Genomic DNA, 22065 nt, shown 5'->3' on the forward strand with positions numbered 1-22065 from the left:
ACTCCACAGCTCGGTCCCTCAACTCGGCCTGCATTCCATATTGTGCACTAAGCGCCCATTTGAAGCAGTTATTTACTCAATTGCTCCCGAACCCTGTGCATTTCTAGTTTTTCTCTGTGTCTAAACCCGTGAAACTGAAAAATGCACAAATCCAGTCTATAGTTGTTGAGAAATATACCGCCACCATCCCTGTTTTTAACATTTTTCCCACAAAGCAACCTGTTTTATCCATTTTCGCAGTAAACCACACTTTTTTCAACAAAAGCACGATGTCGTACCCAAACCTGCGCGTTGTAGCCTTTGTTTTTGTCTTGTTTATCAAAAGAATTCCTCAAAATCCATCTCCCTCTGCAAGTTTCACCCATTTGGCTAAAATCAAGCTCATTTTCTCTACATTCCGCTCAAAGAACCCAGTATTCTGTTTTCGGTTGCTGCATAGACCCACATTCCAATAAAAAACACAAAGAATTTAAAGATGGAGACTCCAGCAGCCTTGAATGTCACTCCTCTCAATGCACCCCACAAGGAATTGGAATCACTACCTTTGGCTGATCGGGATTATCTAATCCAAGACTTGGTTGGTGACAGAAACCACCTGCAGACATTTTGTGAACTGAGGAACATTTATCTGAATAAGAACGACTTCTATGGGATATGGGAATCAAATCTACCCATATACTTCCTTCCCTCTGTCAATTTCTTCCCTGAGATAATTCACCTCTGCTGTGAAAACTATGAACCAACTCAAAGGGGAGTCAAAACTCCATCTGGGAGCATCCTCTTTCATATAACTCCTGACTCCATCAATCAAATGCTAAACTTCAAACCAACTCATCTTTTGTTTCCTCTTACTATGAAATTCTTGCTTGATGAAGGTCCCAAACTCTCCAGCTCAGAAATAACCCAAATTGCCCAAGTATTTATGAGAGCATATTGCCAGCCTACAGAGCCACCTCCTTTTCACTATGTATGTTTCAATGAAGTGGGTAAATTACTTGTTGATATGATATCTTATGTTCTGGGTTTCAAGACAAGTGAACATATTGATGAAACTATATTGGTCTTATTGTCTGCATTTACCCCAGGGCAGCCCCCTGCTGTCAAATACAATTATGCCAAATTCATTGCCAGCAAGATACATGACCAACTCTTGAATCTTGATAGGGAGGGAGTCTTCAAATATTCATCCTACATCTATCATCTGTTCCTGTATTATCAGTCGGACCATTTCCAATTTCCCATCAAAAAATTGGACTCTAAAGGAGAAAAGAGGTCTGTGATTTTGTGGACCTCAGTCTTTCATGAAGTCCAAAACTCTCCCTACTCTTACTGTGAGTTCATTGAAATGTTTGTCTATCCAGTCTCTTCTCTCCTAAAGAGAACTCCTCCTCCTACACTGTCTTATGACATGTAGAAAATATTGCAGCTCTCCAAAAACTACAAAATAGGTAACTGGTACTTTTACCAGAATCACACTGTCATCAGATTATATGGTTGTGAGCTGTGCCCCTACAGGCTGCCAAGATATGTGCCAATGAGACTGTTTGCCTTGGAATATTATGGGCAATTTATCAATTCAGATTTGACTCATTTCCATAGCACCAAGAAGAAGGCTCAGTTGAAATTGAGAGACCAACTAGGCCCCTATGTCATGAACAAAAAAGAAGAATGGCAAGATGCTGATCAGATATTGGGTGAAAAACTCAGATTAAAAAGGAGCTTTTGGTGGGTACCCTATGACCCAAATGGCTTTATCAATGCAAGAAAAATAAAATATAGGCTGTCAGCCTATGAACATTGCAAAATTCCAAAAATAGAACAATTTGCCAACCAAGATGAGTGGGTAGAAGGCACACTAATTGAACAGTTCACTGAGGAAGAGAAAATGGAGAAAACTATGAAAAATCTGGAAAAGACTCTTGACTTAGATTCTTTTGGGCAGGTGTCATTCAAACAGCCACAACAAATAGGAGAAGGCACATCAACTGCTGCAACTTCAGAAGCTGCCCAAGAAAGGACCACACCAGCAATAGGGACAACAAAGGGCAAGGAGGTAGTAGATACAAAGCAAGAAACAATGACAGACTAGCTAACTACTTCAAAGGAACAGGGTCAAGGGCAAGCCCCTCCACTACAGACAGAGGCACCATAGGTACCAACATTACAGACTCCTCTCAATGATGAAAGAAGCAAGAAACGAGACAGAGAAGAAACCACACCTGCAAGTGGGTCAACAGAGCATCCAGAGGCCAAAAGGAAAAGAGTAGATCCTCAACCTGAGGAGGAGATTAGTGAAGAAATCATAGGGAGTCCAAGGAGGGAGAGGGCAACCAGCCAACAAACATCCACCAGCTCTCACAGGCAAGAAACAGAGAGGCAACAAGGCATGGAATTTTCTTCCTCAAGACGACAAAGTGAACAACAATCTGGTATTAAAGGAACATTCATGGAAATCAAGGCCCAAAATGAGTTATTGAGAGTACAGTTTTATGATCAATTTCTCAAAACAATGCCCTCCAAACAACAAAGACTAATGGCAGCATATGACATTAAGGAGGAAAAAATGATCTTAAGTCATTTCAAGCCTAAAGTCCGGCAACCACAGACAGTTGCGGACTACATAAGAACAAATCTAGAGGTCCTCGCCAAAGACATACACCCAATGGACCAAATTGAGCTGCACAAGCAAACAAGCGAAATGGTCTATGCTACATTAGCAGACAAGGCAATGCTGGCCCACCAATTGAAGGAATCATTAAGCAATACATCTGCCCAATTGGATTTGGAAAAAATATCTTCCTTGGCTAAAGACAACAAAATAAAGACCTTGGAGGAAATTATTATGGAGCTAGGGCATGATCCTAAGGATGCCAAGGGCATCAAAGCCCTCATAAAGAAAAAGGAAGAAGATATTGCTGCACTTAGAAAGCAATTAAGGCTGCCTGCAACCATGCACCCACAAACTACAGAACTTGCATAAGAAAAGGAAGGTCAAGACATGATGGATTTGCTAATGAGGATGAATCAAAGAATAATTCAAATGGAGAAAGAATTGGAGAAAGCATTGCAAGTCAAGCAGGGAGAGTCGACCTCCCAGCTACTTGAAACAACTCCAACAGTCACCATTTCCCCTCCCACAGTTGCAGCAGCAATCCCTCCTATCGTCCCAGCATCAATAGCAGGCACATCAACCGCAGATGCTTCAGCAACAGCAACAATAACAGCGCCAGACTCTAGCATGAGCATGGAAGAACTCATGAAAGCACTAAATAGCTAGAAGTCAAAATGTCAGAGCTAAGAGAGGCCAAATAAAAGCTGGCCAAGTTAGAGGTAAGCTATGAAAAATCCAAGATAAAAGTGGCAGAGAAAACCAGAGAGATAAAGGCCTAGGAGAATAAGGTGAAATCCTTGGAAAAAGATCTCACTCTTCATAAACCTCTAGCAGACATTAAAACAATTTTGTGGACCAAAATTGGCCAGTCTATCACTGACCAATGGCAATCAATTCAGACGATCCATGAACAAATAGAATTGATAGAAATAGCCCGAGTAGAGATTCGAAAGGCCAAGGCATCATTGGGAAACATGCCTGAGCAGGCCAATAGACTCATTCAATTTTTGAATACTCATACCAAAGAACAACTAGCAGCTCTAGATATCAGGAACAGAACAGACACCATTTTGATAGTGAAAAAGGTGCTAACCCTGAGGAATTTTGTTCAAAATTTGGAAAGAAAATGTCAAGAAATGCAGGCAGAAATAAACGCTTTTACAGAAAAGTTTACAGTCTTGCAGCAAAGGGGTCTACCCAGTCTGTTAACCAACAATCAGAGGCTATTGACACATGAACAATATGCTCATAGGGTAAATAATTATGTTGCCAACCAGATCACTGCATGATCAAGCATTTCAGAAGACACAATGCCTCCCTCTGGACAGAGTCTATATGACAAATTAGAAAATTTGTTCTACATTGAACATGAGATAAATCATCTTTTTGAAGTCCAGCCCAACTTCTACAGGTATACTGAAGCTGATGAAACATTAATAAAAATACAAAGACATCAGTTGCCTACAGAACAATGGTGGCAGTGGATGCTGGAGGTTTTACCAAGGTAATTTTGGTTCTTTTTCTTTTTTGATCATCTACATATCAGCAAATCCAAATGCACGGGCCACCTGTCAAAGAATGAAAACAACAGAAAGAGGAAATCAGGTTGGGACCGCAGCTCATTAAAGAAAGACCAAGCACCGATGACAAGGCTGGGACAGAAACACAGCAAGACAACAAACGCAGGAACGCAGAGTAAAGACACAACTACCAGCCGACTCACTCAGTCCAAAAAGTCAAATATATCTGACAAACTAAACAGTCAGCACACCAACATTTATTGCTGCATTCATTTCTCTCACTTACTTCTTCTATAGAGTAGGTGAAGGAGGTTATTGCTTGATATCTTATCTACACGATATTTTGTATCCAAGGATAATTTTAGGGGCGAATGTTCTCCCTTTGGGGAAATTAAGGGGTTTTAAATTTTTAGTGGGCGAATATTTTGTATCATAGTACATTTTTACAAATTACCTCAAATAGCCCACCTTATTTTAAGGGAGAGGGTAAAAAAGGTAAATTTAGCCCTTGAAATTAGGACTTACAACCTTCCATTCGCCCATTTTCAAGAATAGGTTTTATTTAAGTGAATCCATTCGCCCATTTTCAAGAATAGGTTTTATTTAAGTGAATCCTATGGGCCAAATACCATATTTATAAAAGAGGTATGGTAAATTAATAAAAATATAAATAAATGAGAGGTATGGTAAATAAATAAAACATTTTTTATATTTACTCCATAAGTCACCTTATATACATGTAAGGGTGTAAACAAATAAAAATATAAGTAAAGTGGAGGTATGGTAAATAAATAAAAAGTCTTTTTATACTTACTCAAAAGGTATGGTAAATAAATAAAAATATAAATAAACTAGACGTATCGTAAATAAATAAAACCTCTTTTTATATTTAGTCCATAACCCTCGTTCTATTTATGAAGGCTCAAGAAAGAGGTTTTATTTAAGTGAATCCTATGGGCCAAATACCATATTTGTAAAAGAGGTATGGTAAATTAATAAAAATATAAATAAACGAGAGGTATGGTAAACAAATAAAACATTTTTTTATATTTACTCCATAAGTCACCTTATATTTACGAACACTCAAAAAATGGGTTATATTTAGGTGAAACCTATGGCCAAAATACTATGGGACAAATACCATGGACTAGATTGTTATTAATACCATGCAAAAAACCATTATTAACCCTAATATTAGAATTAATAAAAATAAAAATGGCACATGGTATTGACCCATGGTATTCACCAAAATGGCACATGGTATTGACCCATGGTATTCACCTAGAATGTAGCCTATTTAAATGGGGGAATTAAACCAGCATGTAGCCTATGCTAAGATTCACTAGGACTTTACAAAGTTTTATTATTTAGTGGAAGACTGGGCAAGATCTTACAAGATTTTATAATTGAGTAAAATATTCGCCATGCCTGGTGAGAGATTCGCCAAAACATTATATATACATATTATATTATTGATAAAATCGCCTTCCATTTTTCCTATATACCATGGAGATTCGCCCATTTATTATATTTATAAATTTAGGGGGGGTTCTTAAAATTTTCCCTGTTTGTATCTCCTTTTTGTATAAATACCTCCCCATGAGATGTATTCGAAGTTGGTGATTTTCTCTCTGGACTGTGCTATAACTCTAGGACTTTTTAATACAAAGGTTGTTGAATTTCACTGCTGCTGGACTGTCTGAATGTGGATTTGATGTTCTGGGACCTGCTACAGAATTCCTGTGTCTTTCTATGGATCAATAAGTTGTTCTAAACTACGTTTTGTGTCTTCTGTGTTTGCAAAATTCATATATGTTTCATACTCTTAGTAATAGAGAAAAAGAATATCCCAGAATTTGTTTAAATACACTATGTGTTCAATCTCTGTTGTTAATTATGTTTTCTTCAGAGTTAGCATAAACATGAATTCTTAGTTGCTCCTGTTTCCACTGATTCTTTCACTTTGAATATTGCCTAGGAATTCTTTACTGCTCCTTGATAATATTCATGCACTTTCCCTCTGCCAACATGATGAAGGATTCTTAACTTCCCTTCATCCATTGGCTTACATTCCACCAATCTCTAGATTTTAAAATTGTTCCAAGATCGATTATCTTGCTCTGTAGTATTGCCCTTTATCAAAGAAAACACTCTCAGCAGTTCGTCCTCATTGACTCCATTTGCCCAATGGTATGAACTATTTTAGACTTGCATCCCAGCTCTGCTTAAGATCACCATCCAACAAACTTAAACAAAACCCTGTACATCATAACTAGCCTAAAATACCTCAAAACAAAGCTAAATTATAAAGAGAGAGCCCTCTCTGTTGCAAATTGGCTAGAATCTGCAGCTAAAAGATTGGTTAGTGGTTACCTCGGCCGTATTCCCTTTTGGAGGCAGGGAACAACCTGAGTGATAAAAATAAGCACCCCCATCGGGGACATCAAGATCATTCTTTAACAATGATTGCAGGGCCTGTGGTTCTTCGTGGTCCAGGTCAGCCCTCTATCTAATGTCTGCCCCTCACATCTTGAATTCTCTCTATGGAGTGTTCATGCCATGGTTGGCCAACCAATTTTCTGCTTTCTTGCCCTCCCGAAGCACGTGGCTAGTATTGATATACTAAAAATAGGTTAGATTTCGCTGGATGCAGGAGAGTTGAGATTCTAAGCACCAAATTTTGACCATTTTCAGGGGGGAGCCATTAATAATTCTCTGGACCATATCTATAATAAGGTGTGAGTCTCCCATTATTCTGATCCTCCTACAATAAAGGTGAGAGGCCAGGCTCATAACCACCTTGAGTCTAGTCATTTTTGCCACATTGTTCATCGTTACACCACAAGAACCAGAGTATAGTGCCCTTAGGGAGCCAAAGGAGTCCCGGAGGTTACCTTCAAAACCCATCGGGCTAGGATTTCCCTAAGAAGCTCTATCGAGATTAATAGGGATACATCCAATCGGGGGTGGGAGAAATCTGGAGGGGGAATGAGTAGGGGAAGGTTTAGGTGTGGGAGCCCTGGGGTAAACCGAGTTAAATGAGAGATTCAATTGGGAAATTATCTGAGATTCAGGAGGGTCATTTTTCTACAAGTATGGTTTCCCAGACGTTGGAGGTCGTATAGCTCCAAATGTGAGCACTGGTAGTCATTTTCCCTTAAAAAATGGCTTGGTTTCTCTCTTTCCAGGTATTCCAAAGAAGCAACCCTAGAGTGAACCACCAAGTTCGACTCACCACATGATTGGAATATCGATGAGTTGGCCATCCTTCAAGCAACTCTTGAATGTCTTCAGGATGGCGCTCTATTGGGCTAAAAATAATGGAGGCTTGTTCCTTTACTTCATGCGTGATGATACATCCCTCGAAGAGATGGATTATGGATTCTTCCTCATGCTTGCATAGAGGACACATCAACGAGATGACAAATCCATGCTTTTGTAATCTATCCCATGTTAATACATGCTTGTGGCCAACTAGCCAGAGAAAGTGCGCTACCTTGGGCCACACGTTATTGCTCCATATTTTCCTCTAGAAAGGACTATCTAAATGTTCCCTTACATTAGTCCTGATTAGATAGGATTCCTTGACAGAAAAAGCTCCGGTAGTAGAGAAACCACATCTGAGCTTATTCGGCTCTTGAGATACTTGGACACACCGTTGTGAAATATGGGCACCTAGACACTCACAAACCCCTGAGAGATAGCCGATGACCACTCTGTATTTGACTTCCATCTCTTCCATCCATGATCATCAGCCTCTTTGACCTAGTTGTATCCCACCTGAATGGCCAAGATCGAGTGGAAAAGAGTCATCAGGTCAGAAAGAGATTGATCCTGATCGAGACAAGGGAACTGCTACCAGGAATTATGCCAAAAAAGGGATGAATTATTATTCTTGACTTCCAAAAATAAATGGTCTCAGATTAGATCACTATTATTATTGGCATGGTTTCAAATTTTTGTTCCTGTACTCGGTAGAGGTTTGCTGATAAGGGCTTCCTGGGATTTCCCCTATCCATATTTTTGGGTCTAGATTGATTTCCAAATCTCATCTCCCCCTTGAATCCACCTCCACCATAGTTTAGACCCAAGGGTGGCGCTAAGTACTAAAGGGTCCCTCATACGAAAAACACTTAGAGCCTTGGGGAGGCAAAGTTTATGCCATGCAACAAGCGTCCATTTCCAGTCGATAGAGGCTTTGCTCCATGGGATTTGTAAGAAAATTGTTGTTAACTCTAAATGGATACATTTGGGGGTAGGGAGGGTGGAAAGTTGATATATTGACATGGCTTGCAATCCTGATTTCAAAAGGGTTTCTCTTCCAGCCAAGTTGAGGACACGAAAGGTCTAGTTCGACAACTTCTTGGATATCTTGGAGTAGAGCTCTTTATAGGGTGTTGAAGAAAGTGTAACTAGGTTCGGTCTTCATTAATATAATTCTGATCTTTGTAACTATAAAAGAAAATAATTATTATTTTTGTCAATTGTAACAATGAATTTCTTGCTCATTGCATAGGTCAAGCACATATTTGAGTGCTTCTAGGAAAGTCAAAGAGTCAATGTGATTGTTAGAGACCCATATGGGCATGTTACACTATGTCAATCTATGTACTAGATTCAAAGAAATATGTCAAAGATGATCCTCCAAAGAAAAGACAAGTCTCCTCTCCATGTCAGCTCAAGAAATATTTTTTTGGTGTACTTGAAGTCAAGTCAACCTCACTAGATCAAGTTAGCCTAAATTGGAGGGAAAACTCCTATATATAGGGCAGTTCAACCTCACAAATGTATCATCAAGTGATCTATGGAATCAACGAGAAAGAGAGTCAAGAAGGTGCTTCTAGGCCAATGAAGAAGGAGAGAAAGGAATGAGAGTTTAGGAGAACTGTTTTGGGTCCAAATTCTATCACACATGCGAATGAAGAAGGGTATATCTGTGGTCACATCAGATTCATAAGTGAGTAACATAATTGAGTCTGATTGGCCTAATAAAATGCTCATAATAAGCCTCCATCTCAAGTGAAGTATGTAGACTCACCTAGAGCGAAGAAAGGGAGAAAGTAAAAGGATCTATTTCAAGCCCTAGATCAGCCACACGTGTAAATAAATTAGAGTTGCAATAGGATTAAGAGGATCATCCTCTAACTTGAAGATATTCCTTAAGAAAAGCTTCATTCTCTAGCCTAAGTAACAAGGAAAAGGAAGATTGCCAAGCGAGGTAGATAAGGAGAGGAAGACACAAAATTAGAGGTCTCTAAAGGAGACCTAGGGTTTTTTGCATTAAGTGTTATCAGTTTCCAGAAGAAGGGTGAAGGTAAGTGCTATCAGTTGCTAGAATAAGAGAAAAATATATTAGGGCCCATTGTAGAAGAAGGCGTCAAAGAAGATGTTCAAAAGGAGAATGTGTCGTGTGCTTGGAGGATCTAATTTTCAAGGGTCTAGGGTTTGGCAATTGTAAATTGAAGCTTCAATAAGAGAAATTTGTAGAAGGGTTTTCCTCTTTAGGAGAGAGAGGATTTTCCCTAGCTAGGAGCCAACATCTTGTGTTCTTGTCTATTTTGTTTTGGTAACTGTTTTATGAAGTAAGAGAATACACACTAATAATAATCGGAGTAGATTTTTCTAATAAGAAAAAGTAATAAGTACTTCAAAAATAGTTATCATCGTCGGAAGAATCTCTTCCTAACCTAGATGTTGTAGATTCTTCAACACAAGGAGCAATGTGGAGGGGATTAAAGATAAGAGTAACCCCTATATATTTAGAGAGAAGAGAGATGATTATGAAACCCATAGCTCTAGCTAGACAATCTTGAACTAGATTGGGAGTATGGAAGAAGTAATACTTTATTTGTCCTTGTTTAGGAGCATACCTGAAGCATCTTGGAAGTCCACCAAAATATTGTTCAGCTGGGCCTCTTGCCTTATAGTCACCTGACCAAATAAAAGGTTATCATCCACGAACTGTTGATGTGTCATATGAACATTGGTTCCATGTAGGTGGATGTCGTTCAACAAGTTCAATTGCTTGGTGGCCTTGATCATTCTTCCCAGACCCTTTGCTGCAATGATAAAGAGGAATGGGGATATGGGGTCCCCTTGATGGATTCCTCTAGAAGGTCTGAAGGTTGTCGAGGGGGATCCATTGATCAGGATTGAGAAGAAAGGGGTGGAGATTAGGGATCTGATCCAATGGATCCAATCATTGGCAAATCCAAAAGCCCAGAGGATTGCCAACAGATAATCCTAGTTCAGACAACCATAAGATTTTGACATATCTAGCTTTAGTAGTATGCCTCTCGTTTTGTGGACTTGAATGGAATGGACAGTCTCATGGGTCGAGAAAATTCCATTGAGAATTTGGCAACCTTCGACAAAACCTGATTGTTCCATTCTGATAATGTGATGAAGGATAGGTTTCAGACGTCTTACTAGAATTGTGGAGAGGATTTTGCAGATGACATTCCATAGGGCAATCAATGAAAAATAATTGGGCGACAGGGCTTCCCGAACTTTGAGAATGAGTGCGAGGAAGGTAGCATTAAGACCTGACTAGATTTGATGAAGATGACGAGATTTATCCACTAGATCCTAGATGTCTTGACTTAGAAAGGACCAACCAAGCAAGCTTCCAACTTGTGCTTCTCTTAGAGAATGTTGCCAAACTCCTTGCGGTTCCAGGCTTTGATTCTGAGTTTCAGTGCCTGAATTTTCTTTTGGAAAGATTGCATCTTATTGGCTAGGGGGTTTTCATCATGGTCCACTAGGTTTCAAGCTTCTCCAAAAATTTGGGGTGCCTTAACCAGAAGCTTTCGAATTGAAAGGGATTTCTCCCAGGAGAAATCGTGGAAGTCACCACCAGACAAACCTGCTAGTGATCCGAGCCAAGGGAGGGAAGGATCTCTGTTTCAACATTTGGATCTTGTAGAATAAGATGTTCTGAAAGGAGAAATTGATCCAACCGGTTGGCCACCTGGTCCTGTCCTCCTCGTTTATTGTTCTAGGTGTGAAGGTTGTGTTTGGGGAGAATGTCAACCAAGTGGAGATCTTCTATGGCGTCATTGAATACCAGGGAAGAGGGATCCAATCTCTGAACTCCACCTCTCTTCTCATAATATTTCTTCTATATTATAGTCCCCTCCTATAACCTAATCCGCTGTTTCCCAGGATCGACTCAACCCTTGCAGTTGATAGAGAAAGAGGTCTTTATCTCGTGGTGTGGAGGGACCATAAACTACAATAAGAATCATTTATCCCTCGATGCCTATCAATATAAAGTCTGTAGAGAGGGAGAAATGGGAGACAACCCAGCCTTTGAGCATGGCCTTGTAAGGATCCCAAAGAATAGCCAAACCCCCCGTGGCCCCAATCACTTCTATAAACATTTCTTTACTATTCTTCCAGCATCACTATCTGTTCTCAATAATTTTATCTTCATTCATTTTGGTTTCTTGTAAAAGGACAATTTTTGGCTTATACTTATCAATCTTTTCCTTTAGGGATCAGATCTTACCTAGGCTGTTGAAGCCCCTGATGTTCCAAGAGATGATCTTCATTGGAAAGGAGGGACAAATCTAGGAAAGTAATCTGTCAGTTGTCCCATCTGCCCCGAATTCAACAGTAACTCCCTTGCTTCATGGATCAGGTCTTTAGTCGACTTCCTTCCCTTCTTACCCTTCTCCAAACCCCCCAGTTTTCCTGATCTAGTCGCCCATTGAGAGTAGAGATGGCCAAAGTGCGACAACTAATTCCCTGGAATGTCTTTGACATCTGATTTGATCCAAGTTTTGAAGATCTCCAACATTTTCTGCTCTTCTGCACCTAATCTATTGTTTTTCTCTTCCACTTCCAAGATTTTGCTAGTATGGGTAAGGACGTCTTTTACCGAGCAGTCATCCTTAGTGTGTTCTGACATTTTTACTTGGTGGTCATATTATCCCCTGGGAGAAAATATTTCTTATCTACTTCCATAGACTGAATGATATCCTTGGAGGAGGAGAGGGCTTTCGTCGCATGCTCCAGATTTGGATCTGGGGTTTCTAAGGTGGCAAAAGGATTGTTGGAAATGGGGCCCATCGGGGTTGTCAGGACCTTGGAGGTCATTTTCAATCGAGGCTAAGTGGCCTCCTCAATTGTTGGGGGAGGCTGTGAAGTGTCCTGTGGGGATTGATTCAGGCATGGGTATCGTCCCCCAAACTGTTGGAACCCTTCTTCATCTCGGTGTTGAGCAACAAACTTAGCTTCCCTCGCGATTGTTAGAGGGAAGTCTCTGGATAGATGGCCATATTCATGGCACCACCGACACTTGAAAGGGACATGTTCATAATCGAGAGGCTGGATCCAGGTGGAATCATGGTAGACCAACTCGATGGACTCCGGAAATGGTTGAGAAATGTTCATATGCACACAGATCTGGGTGAAAGTTGTGTGACGATGCCGTTTTGTGATCTCAGATATTTTGACAAATTAGCCAATGGAGTTTCCTATGCCTTCCAGTATATCATGTTCCCAGAAATCATCTGGTAATGAGTACAATCACACCCAGACCGGAGCCACTTTGAATTCTTCCTTATCAGGGTTATAACATTCCTCCCAGTACCTGAGGAATAGTCTCGCACTACCCATGAAATATGGCCCATTTTCAAATATGTGTTTTCTGTCCTCCAGATCCTCGAAAATGACTGTGAAAAATCCTTTTGCTCGAAGACAGAGCTCGAATTGTCCTCGGGGTGCCCATTTGTGTTGGATCCACACCAATATGTCTTGCTCCTTGGGCCAAATACCCATAAATTTGCAGATCATGGCATGATATTTCATATAGTGGGGGGCTTGCTCTAGGCAGTTATTAGGGATTACAAACTTGGGATTGGTTTTTGCTCTTGGAAAATAACAGATTCTCCCTTCTCTCGCTTTCCATTGTGCCCCCCATGGCTAGGGTTTCTTCCATGCCTGATGTTGTGGCGACATCAACTTGATTCTTTCACCAATGGATGAATGGCGTGTGGTTCACCACTTCCTTAAAGGACCGTGGCCCCTCACGTCGAGGTGGGTGGCCATTCATTATCAAGACTTCCTTCTACCAGCATGATCTGGTAGGTGCCTGATGTTGCGGCGACATCAACTTGATTCTTTCACCCATGGATGAATGATGTGTGGTTCGCTTCCTTAAAGGACTGCGGCCCCTCACATCGAGGTGGGTGACCATTCAGAGAAAAAGGGTCGAATACATCAAGCAGATGAAGAATCAATCTGTCATAGGCTATCTTTAGCCTCGTGGATGTTAAAATAATTTCTTTCTTTCTTTCTTTCTTTCTCGTCACACCTTCCATCTACCAGCGTGATCTGGTAGATCAGACATGCTATAGTTTAATCAAAGGTGAAAATCCGCCAGGGAGGTTCAGATATGACAAAAAGGTGTTGAGTCAGCAAGGTGCATAAACCTTAGCAGAGCCTTCTTCCCCTTTGGAAACATGCTCATCTGGATGTACAATGCCCACCTCATTAAAAAAATGGAATGTCGGATTTTAAAAAGTGGAAGTGTGTTTGGTTGACATATATATTAGTAAAATCAGATTTTGAAAAAAAAAAAAAAAGCACAACTAAATTTATTAACATTGCAATGTTGGATGCATAACTCATAAATTATTTTTACTAATATTTTTATTTTGATTTTCAGTCATTATGATGATTACAAATATAAAAAAATAGAAAATTAATTGTTCACTAGACTTCTTAACACACATTTACTCAAGATCATAATTATATTTTGTCACTCTGATCATTTACTTTTTATTTTTAGCGAATTTCCATCATAACCATAACAATGCGCATCATATGATGTATTATAACACCATTATAAATAAAAGTCATATTTTTTCACTCTCATACTTTACTTTTTATTTTGTTAGAAAATTTGCATCATAACCATAACCATGCACATAATATGATGTATCATAACCCCATTATAAATTAGACTTCTCAATCATAGAAATAACATGTCAATATCGATAGGCTTTGGGTAGCTCATTCCAACTTAGCATATCAATCCCATCATGAATTACCTATTAGTTTTAATGTCTTTATGAATTCTCCCCAGTGGTGGCAAAAACCATAGCCTATCCACTCTACAAATCCCACCTTTATTTATATGGAGATGCATTTCAACAACCACCTTAAAAATATATTTCTATGTAGATATTGGAGAAAAAAAATACAAACCTTGGGATTAAAGCATTTAATCCATTGTTTAGCTTCAATAGCAATCAAGATACATACCCAACTAGTACTTCTAGTAGTATTTCTATCCATTGAAAAGTAAATTGGAGCTATTGATATTGTTCATTAATGAAGCAAAAAATCACTGTGCAGTAAAGACAAATGTGAGTAACATAGGGGTTTAACCTGCATTAGAGGAAAGATTTGCAATGGAACTCACTTGAAATATTATTAGATATTTCCCACTTTGTGCAAGTCAAGTGCTTGATCCATATGTAGATTTATTAGGTGTAGAGGCTCTTTTTTGAGCTTGTACTAGGATGTGCTCATTTAGGAATACAAACAGATGTTGTGGACGCTTAGAAAATGATATAAAGCATGTAAATACGCCTCACCTTCTAGAACATTTTACAAAGGGGAGTTGTCACTTGCCTTGCCTTTAGCTATCCACCTTCTTTCAAGCCTTGGTGCTTCCATTTAGTTACACGATATTGTCTTGGGTGCATAGGCTAGGCCCTTTGTAGGTGGCTCTTTTGCAGGTAGTTTTAAAGGGCCAAATTTTAATATGATGTATGTGACTCTTATTTCACAAACAAATAAATCAACATTCCATTGTGTATGTTAGTGAAGGAAAATAATATGCATCTTGCAACACTGCACTAAATTATGCATATATTGGGATATGTATGATTGAATATACACCGAGATATACAACATTTAATTCGAACAATGTATATCCCATCCTATATATAATTTAATGCACTACTGTGGAATGCATATTGTCCACTATAAGTGAGTAGGGTTCCACACATTTAGTAAGAAATAAGCCTTACATTTAAGGTTTGAGCATTAATAAATGACTTAAAGGGTAAAATATATATATATATATATATATCACCCCTAGTCAAGATAAATTGGTTTGACTGAGACACTAGATGGGTGGATATACAATTGTACTTTTGATTAATTGATAGTTAGACAATAATATTAATTTAGTTTGAGTGCTTTAATGTAGTAATTGTAGATTTTATATGTACAAGATGAATAGTTTATCTTTTCACTCCAAGATGTTTAGAACATATTGTCGTTGCGACAACGACCCTCCAAAATTTTTTCCTATGTCAATTTCGGAGCCTACAATAACCGTTGTTTCAATCCTCTTAGTGTCATCACATTTTTTGTTTAGTCATTTGTGCATGTTCTCCTTGTGTTGCATCCTTCTAGGTAAATGTTGCCTAAGTATCATCACTTAAATATTAAAAGTGCTCAAGTTATATAGTGCATGGGTAGGAAAACTCATCACTCATCTTGACTTAGAAAATTTCCTTAGCGCCATGCACACACTTGGAAAGCACAGAAAAGTAGAAAAATCAAATAAAAGTGAGAAAATCACTCTTAAAAGAAAAATCACACTCCAAGTTGATGAAGACTTGCACTTGAGTTGAGTGCACTCGTTCGGGCTGAAGAAGTGAACCCTCCTTCATTCTGAGCAAGTGCACCCTACTTGAGCGTACTCCTTCATGCTGAAGAAATGTGCCCTTTCCAGTTGCATGCATGTCCCTTATTATTGCATGTGGGCACATTATTAGAAAATAGGAGCCCCACTTAACTTCTCTTAACTAATCCTTTCACTCATCGACAAGTGTTGCTCATGCATGAATCAATTTTTCCTGTAAATTTCTTTAAATAAACTCATTTAATCATTCTTTTGCATAATCATTTTCATCTGAGTTGGGTGCACAACTGGATGAGGAAACTCTTCATCAACCAATGTTTCGTAAGAAAGTTTTGCAAGTATTCAATTGGGCAGATATATTGTCGTTTGAGTTGCAACGTCACATCATGCAGGAAAAATCATCTTTGAGGGGGAACCAGACACTTGAATTCTACATGTCTCCATTTCTTATTGATGGAAACTATGCATCATATGATTTCCCAATAATATACCAGAATTGGACTCCCGAGAACAAGTTTCTAGTTTACTTCCACTATAGGGTATTATCAGAGTCAAGCTTCAAAGGCACGTACGATGGATTGGATGAACACTTCTTTGCAGTTATCTTTCATATGATATATGAAATCAATCCTCCTTGCATTAATGATCAGGTGAAGGAGTCACTACAGTATATAGCAGATTGATTTGCAACACCTGAGGGGACATACATTAGGTGTTTTAGTTTTAAGATAGCCCCTCATCTTATGCAGCAATATGTGACCAATAAAGTGGTCATGCAAGAAGTAGAAAATCAACTCGACAAAGGTTATTAGGAATTTTTCACAGAAGGAAGAAAGTCCCTTGGCCCATATGTCCATTGAGGATCAACTCATATGATTTAAAGAGACACAAGGTGACAACAATATAGATACAAGAGCTAGATTTCTTGCACTTTGCTACTAAGGAATTTCATGGATATTATCCCATGCGAGTGGTAATGCAACATTATGAAAGAGTTGGTCATAATACAGGGTATTATTCAATATCTACAGTAGAATATGAACAGGTGAAGAACTAGTACAATGAAAACATGAAGGCACATCCAAGGATGGAAGCTATTTCACCCCAGGACCCATGAGATCAAGACTTGCAGTCATAGGAGGAAGGATAGTTAAATCCGCAAGTAAGGAAGCTAGCTCCTAAGAAGAGGATCATATATGATTTGGTTGGAGAGAGAAACAAGAAGTGGAAAGTTGATCATTTGAATTCAGGAAATGTTCAAGCAGAAGAAGAGAGGAAGAGGTAGCAGGATGAGTTGTTAGAGAAGCAACAAGTAGAAGAAGAAGAGAAGAGAAGATAGAAGAAGAACATCAGACATAGTCCCAGGAGGAAGAAGCAACACAAAGATTGGAAGAAGAACAATTGAATCAAGAGCTGGAAGAGGAACAATTCAAGGAAGAATATACCATCAAACCAATGGAGGAAGAACCAAATACTCCAGGGGAACATCCTCTCACAGGTGGTCATCTTCCATTTGGAGATATGGGGATCACACCTCCACCAACAAATAGATTCATGGATATATGTAGTGTAACATTCGATCAACTTAAGAAGAGGATCATGGAACAAAGGCACACATATTTCCCAAAGGATCCTTAGAATCCAATCTCAGTGTCTACAGAGAAGGTGATAATTACCAACACCAAAAGGAATCCTAGGGTAGTCATTGGAGCAAATGTTGCATTCGCTACAATGGCATAGGATAGCTATGAGTATTTTTTGAATGATAATACCAGGCTAAGAAGAGAACTTATTGCAGTGAAGTAATAGGTAGAACATCTTGTGGTAGAGAATCAATGATTATCATCAAAAACTTTAACATCATGGAATGGCAGTCAACCATGCAAGCAGATCCATGGTCAATGGAGGACACCACGACATGGTTATATGATGATATGATACTTATAAAATAGGTCGTGGATCCTCTTATTTCCATTCATAAGAATGCACATGAAGTGGTGAAACTCCTAAAGGTATCAAACATATGAGTTTCCTAGATGCATGAGTGGGCTGCCAAATATCCAGATGTTCCGCAACATTTGGAAAATAAGGACAAGATTGTCACAAAGATAGATAGATTTTAGTTGAGACTCCACCTATAGAACTACTTGCATCTTGGAGCACATTTAGTTAGTACTATCGATGCGTATAATCAACTGCATAATGGGTTTGAGTCTCTAACACAGAAACATGGGATGCCTACCATCAAATCACTTGAATCAATTAGAGGTAGAGAAATCATCTTCTCGGAGATCGGGGAATAGATTAAACAAATAAAACATGAAATAGAATAGGAAGGCTTGGAGGTTACTAAGGACATCATTCTATAGTACGCCATAACACAGTTCAAAGCTCATACGAAGCTCTCATTGTTGTGGAATAATGTACAGTCAAACTGCAAGAACATACTGACAGAGGCACTGGAGGTGAAGATGCAGTACAAAGGTGACTTTTTGGTTCGTGTCAAAGACATAAAAAAGGATTTCATGGCATGACACACTTACATTACAAGTGAACTCCATGAGTAAGAAAATTATTTATCCATTTTATTAGTCTTTGTCCCATTTTCAGTTTTGTTTTATTAGGCCACCGTCTCATTTGTAAATTTTCTTATGTAATAAATTATATGTAATGAAGTCCATGGGACACATGTGGAATATGAATAGTCACACATGGAATGTAATAAGTCATGTATATAATATGAACAAACATAAAAGTCTAAGAGACATGAGGAAACTCAAAGGTTATTGATATTTGTTATAAATAGCTCCTCATAACTCAAGAAAATGGATTTTTTGGAAGGCTTAGTGTTGGGTGCAGTATAGGGTCTATAAATGTACCAACATTTAATTATCAATCCAGATAGTTTGTGAACTTTGAGACACAGCACTGGATATGCCATAGAGAGTCCCTGGCAACCTGCAAAACAAATTCTAGTCTATCTTGCACATTAATCTCAACAATAAATGAAATCCTGCACTACAAGAGAATTTGAGAAAACATCAATCAAAGCAATCAAAATCATGCGGGAAATAAAAGGCAGTCCTTTACTATTTGACAATGCGAAAGGAAATTCTAAGTACAAGCAAACAGAAGGGAAATCAGAACTAGAAACCAAGCAATGCCGACACAATATAAAAAATGACTGTAAATGCTAGAGTAAATTCAAGACCAATTCAAAACCATTATGCCTGCACTAATTCTACTGCATCTACCTCTGTGTAAAATTAACCTGAAAGAATCAGCAAACATGACAAGTGAAATTACTGTGTAAATAAACTTATGAAAATAAATTGATTTAATATAACTTCTCTCGCCTTCCTTGTTCCTAAAGAGTAAATCTTGCAAAACTATCTAAAATGTTAAAGTAAATAAACATGATTATTTGCAAACATAATGCACCTTCCTTTTCATGAATGTCGGCTCTGCGGTATACAAGAATCACAATTTTAGGTAACATAAATTATATGTGATTGCTGCTTCCTGAGTGATACCCGGTTATGAAACATAGTTGTTTAAAATTAAATACATTTGATGGTTATGATCTCACCACTTCTTAATCATTCAAATCCATAAGGTGAAACCGATCACATTCCAAAGCACAAACCTGTTAGTCCTAGACCAAAGGAAAGCATTCCAACTGCACATTAAAACATGTAGAAACTAAGTATCACAGCATAAAACAATCTTGTAATTTTAAACAATTTGAAGCGACGCAATCTCGATTCGATATAAATAAATATTTCGAGTATAGGAACAATTTCTAGTGCAGCAAATCAAATCAATCTTGCATTCGAAAGGAAAACATGGCAGCAGATTTAATTAACACCAATTTGAAGAAGGAAAGGGACTGTAAATAATTAAATAAACTTCACACAGTAAATGATAATTTAAATGCCACCTAATTTAAGAAATGCAGAGTGGTATCGAAATGGTCTGGTGTCCAACCCATCTAGATCAAACCCTCTATTCGTAACCTGTTTCACACAAGAATTAAAATAATTAGATGCAACAAAAAAATAAATAGAACATTGGCAAGAAATGATTCGATTAATATTTAAAATTAGTATTTACATTATGCAGACAGACACTTAACTCCAGCAAACAGGAGAAGCGATCCATAAGCTTTAATTTGTGTGATGTTACATTGGGACCAGCTTCTCCTTCCTTCTATGCGTTCCTTTTGTGCCTGTGTGTGCTTATTCTATTGTTGGATTAATTCACTGACTAACTCCCCTGCTCTTGGCAGTCTCTTAAACTTATATATACATCGAAATACAAATTAAGGGTTTTAACAACCAATCGAAATACAAGAGGGGAAGATTATAAAGCTTAACAATTTTCTAGGAATAAAATTAGTTTTATAACTAAATGTCGAAATAGGTGAATTGCTCCTCTTTTCTTGGAATGGTAATACTACTGGAAAGTACGATTTGAATGCTCCCTTCTTCTTTGTGTGATGATGAACTACTCATAGGTGTATCACTCAGAGTAATGACTCTTATCCTTTATCGAACATCTGACTTTCTCCATAAGAAATTTTAGCAAATATTGACTGATATGGTGGATACTTCTCCATGGCCACACAAACCTGATCAATATCCTCACAGACCGTAAGTTCTTCATGACCGTAAGGGTACAACAAGCAAAAATTAGAATACGGCTTCCACCAATCATCATGAGTCAACTCTGTCCCAACATTATTTATTGTAATGTTAAATTCTCCTGTCTGTGGGGTGTCTCTGCTTTGAAGAAAATGCACACAATACGAATTTTGAAGCAAGTTCATGATCAAAATCACTACAAGGGAGTACTTTCTTAATCTTCCGACTTGACATGTTTGGGAAACAAATTAAGCAGCCAAGTCGAATTCCCAAAATATCCCTTCTGTCTTCAATCTCGGGAGAATGTGCCCTTGCCCATTTTAGCACCAAATCATGGAATGCATCTTCTGAAGCCACTTGCAATTCATCGCTGGATAACACTGCCTCCACACCTACCAATGGCAAAGCCATAACTTCTTCTTGGAACTTTGTAATATCTCTAAACTTCTTGGCAAGATATTGCTTCGCTGCATCAGTTAGCGATTGAACTGCACCTACCATCAGAACACCAGATGGAAGTACCAGATACAGTAATACAGAGTTTGATGTCGTAGACAAATTCCTTAACAACCTATTGCAATGACGCATACAAGAAGCCACCTCAAATTTATCTGCAGCCATTAATACATCAAGCAATGCAGACGTAGTATTTGTTGTTACTGTTCGACTATACATGAAGTTCAGTAGCTCCATTAGAGTCGCTTCTTTTGAGAAAAAACTTTTCAAAACTCTCTGAATCAATGCCAAGTGCAGTGAACATCCTCAAAATATGGTTTAACAGAGTCCTTTCAGCCGCTTCGCCCATTCTCTCCTTCTCAATCAATCTCAAAAAGCCAGTAATTGTCTCATGCTCAACTTCTGTACATAACAACATATGCTTGCAGAATAATTGGAATCCCATGTCCCAAAGAGAACGAACATTTCTTTGTATAACATATGTACGATCAAGATATAGAGCTATGCTTCGAATCATTAGAATTGATCAAAATATCTTGCCAACATTTTTCAACAAGTGACATAAATACTACAGGATCAGGACTCTGCTCAACTAAAGACTGTAATGTGTCAGAAATATGTGCCTCAGCTTGCTGAAGTCGACTTTAAAGGTTGCCTACCATTTTTAATTGACTTTGAGATGTCATCGAAGAATGGTATCTGATGCTGCAACAACCAATTCCCTTCTAGATCTGGCAAATTATATTGAAGCAGTATACATCAATGTACACATCCTCTAGTGTAGTAACGTGAGTGTAGTCCAGGAATCCTTCAGAGTGCAGGGGACCATAAAATGGTGCACGAAGCCATTGCATGGTACATGCAGGTAAGTGCAGGTCCATATCCTAAATAAAAACATGATCAAATTAATTTTAAACCTGCAATAGGAAAATCTTTATTAATAATGTTTTAATCCTGATAAAGCAAGGGAAGTAACAAATATTCTAGAAAATAATCATTTAGCCAAACATCAGCATGAGAGATTTCGAGTAAAAATAAGACAAAATGGAGGCCCAACATCCCCCATGCTGACCATAGTGCATGTCCTCATGCAAGGAAATATGGTATTGTCACTCCCTTGCAAAAAAAAAGTTAGAAACATTTGTGGGCATTCAAAACGATGTTCCT

At 38.4% G+C, this 22065-nt stretch overlaps 1 pseudogene; it reads right to left on the reverse strand.

Annotated features, from left to right (window-relative positions):
* Positions 1–20553: 20553 nt before the first annotated feature.
* LOC149206041 (BTB/POZ domain-containing protein POB1 pseudogene) lies at positions 20554–21135 on the reverse strand (annotated as a pseudogene).
* Between the last annotated feature and the right edge of the window lie 930 nt (positions 21136–22065).

This window comes from Pinus tabuliformis, chromosome 1_2, assembly GCF_031772625.1.
Source record: "Pinus tabuliformis cultivar Carrire ecotype Pingquan chromosome 1_2, CPIR1, whole genome shotgun sequence".
Taxonomy (NCBI): domain Eukaryota; kingdom Viridiplantae; phylum Streptophyta; class Pinopsida; order Pinales; family Pinaceae; genus Pinus; species Pinus tabuliformis.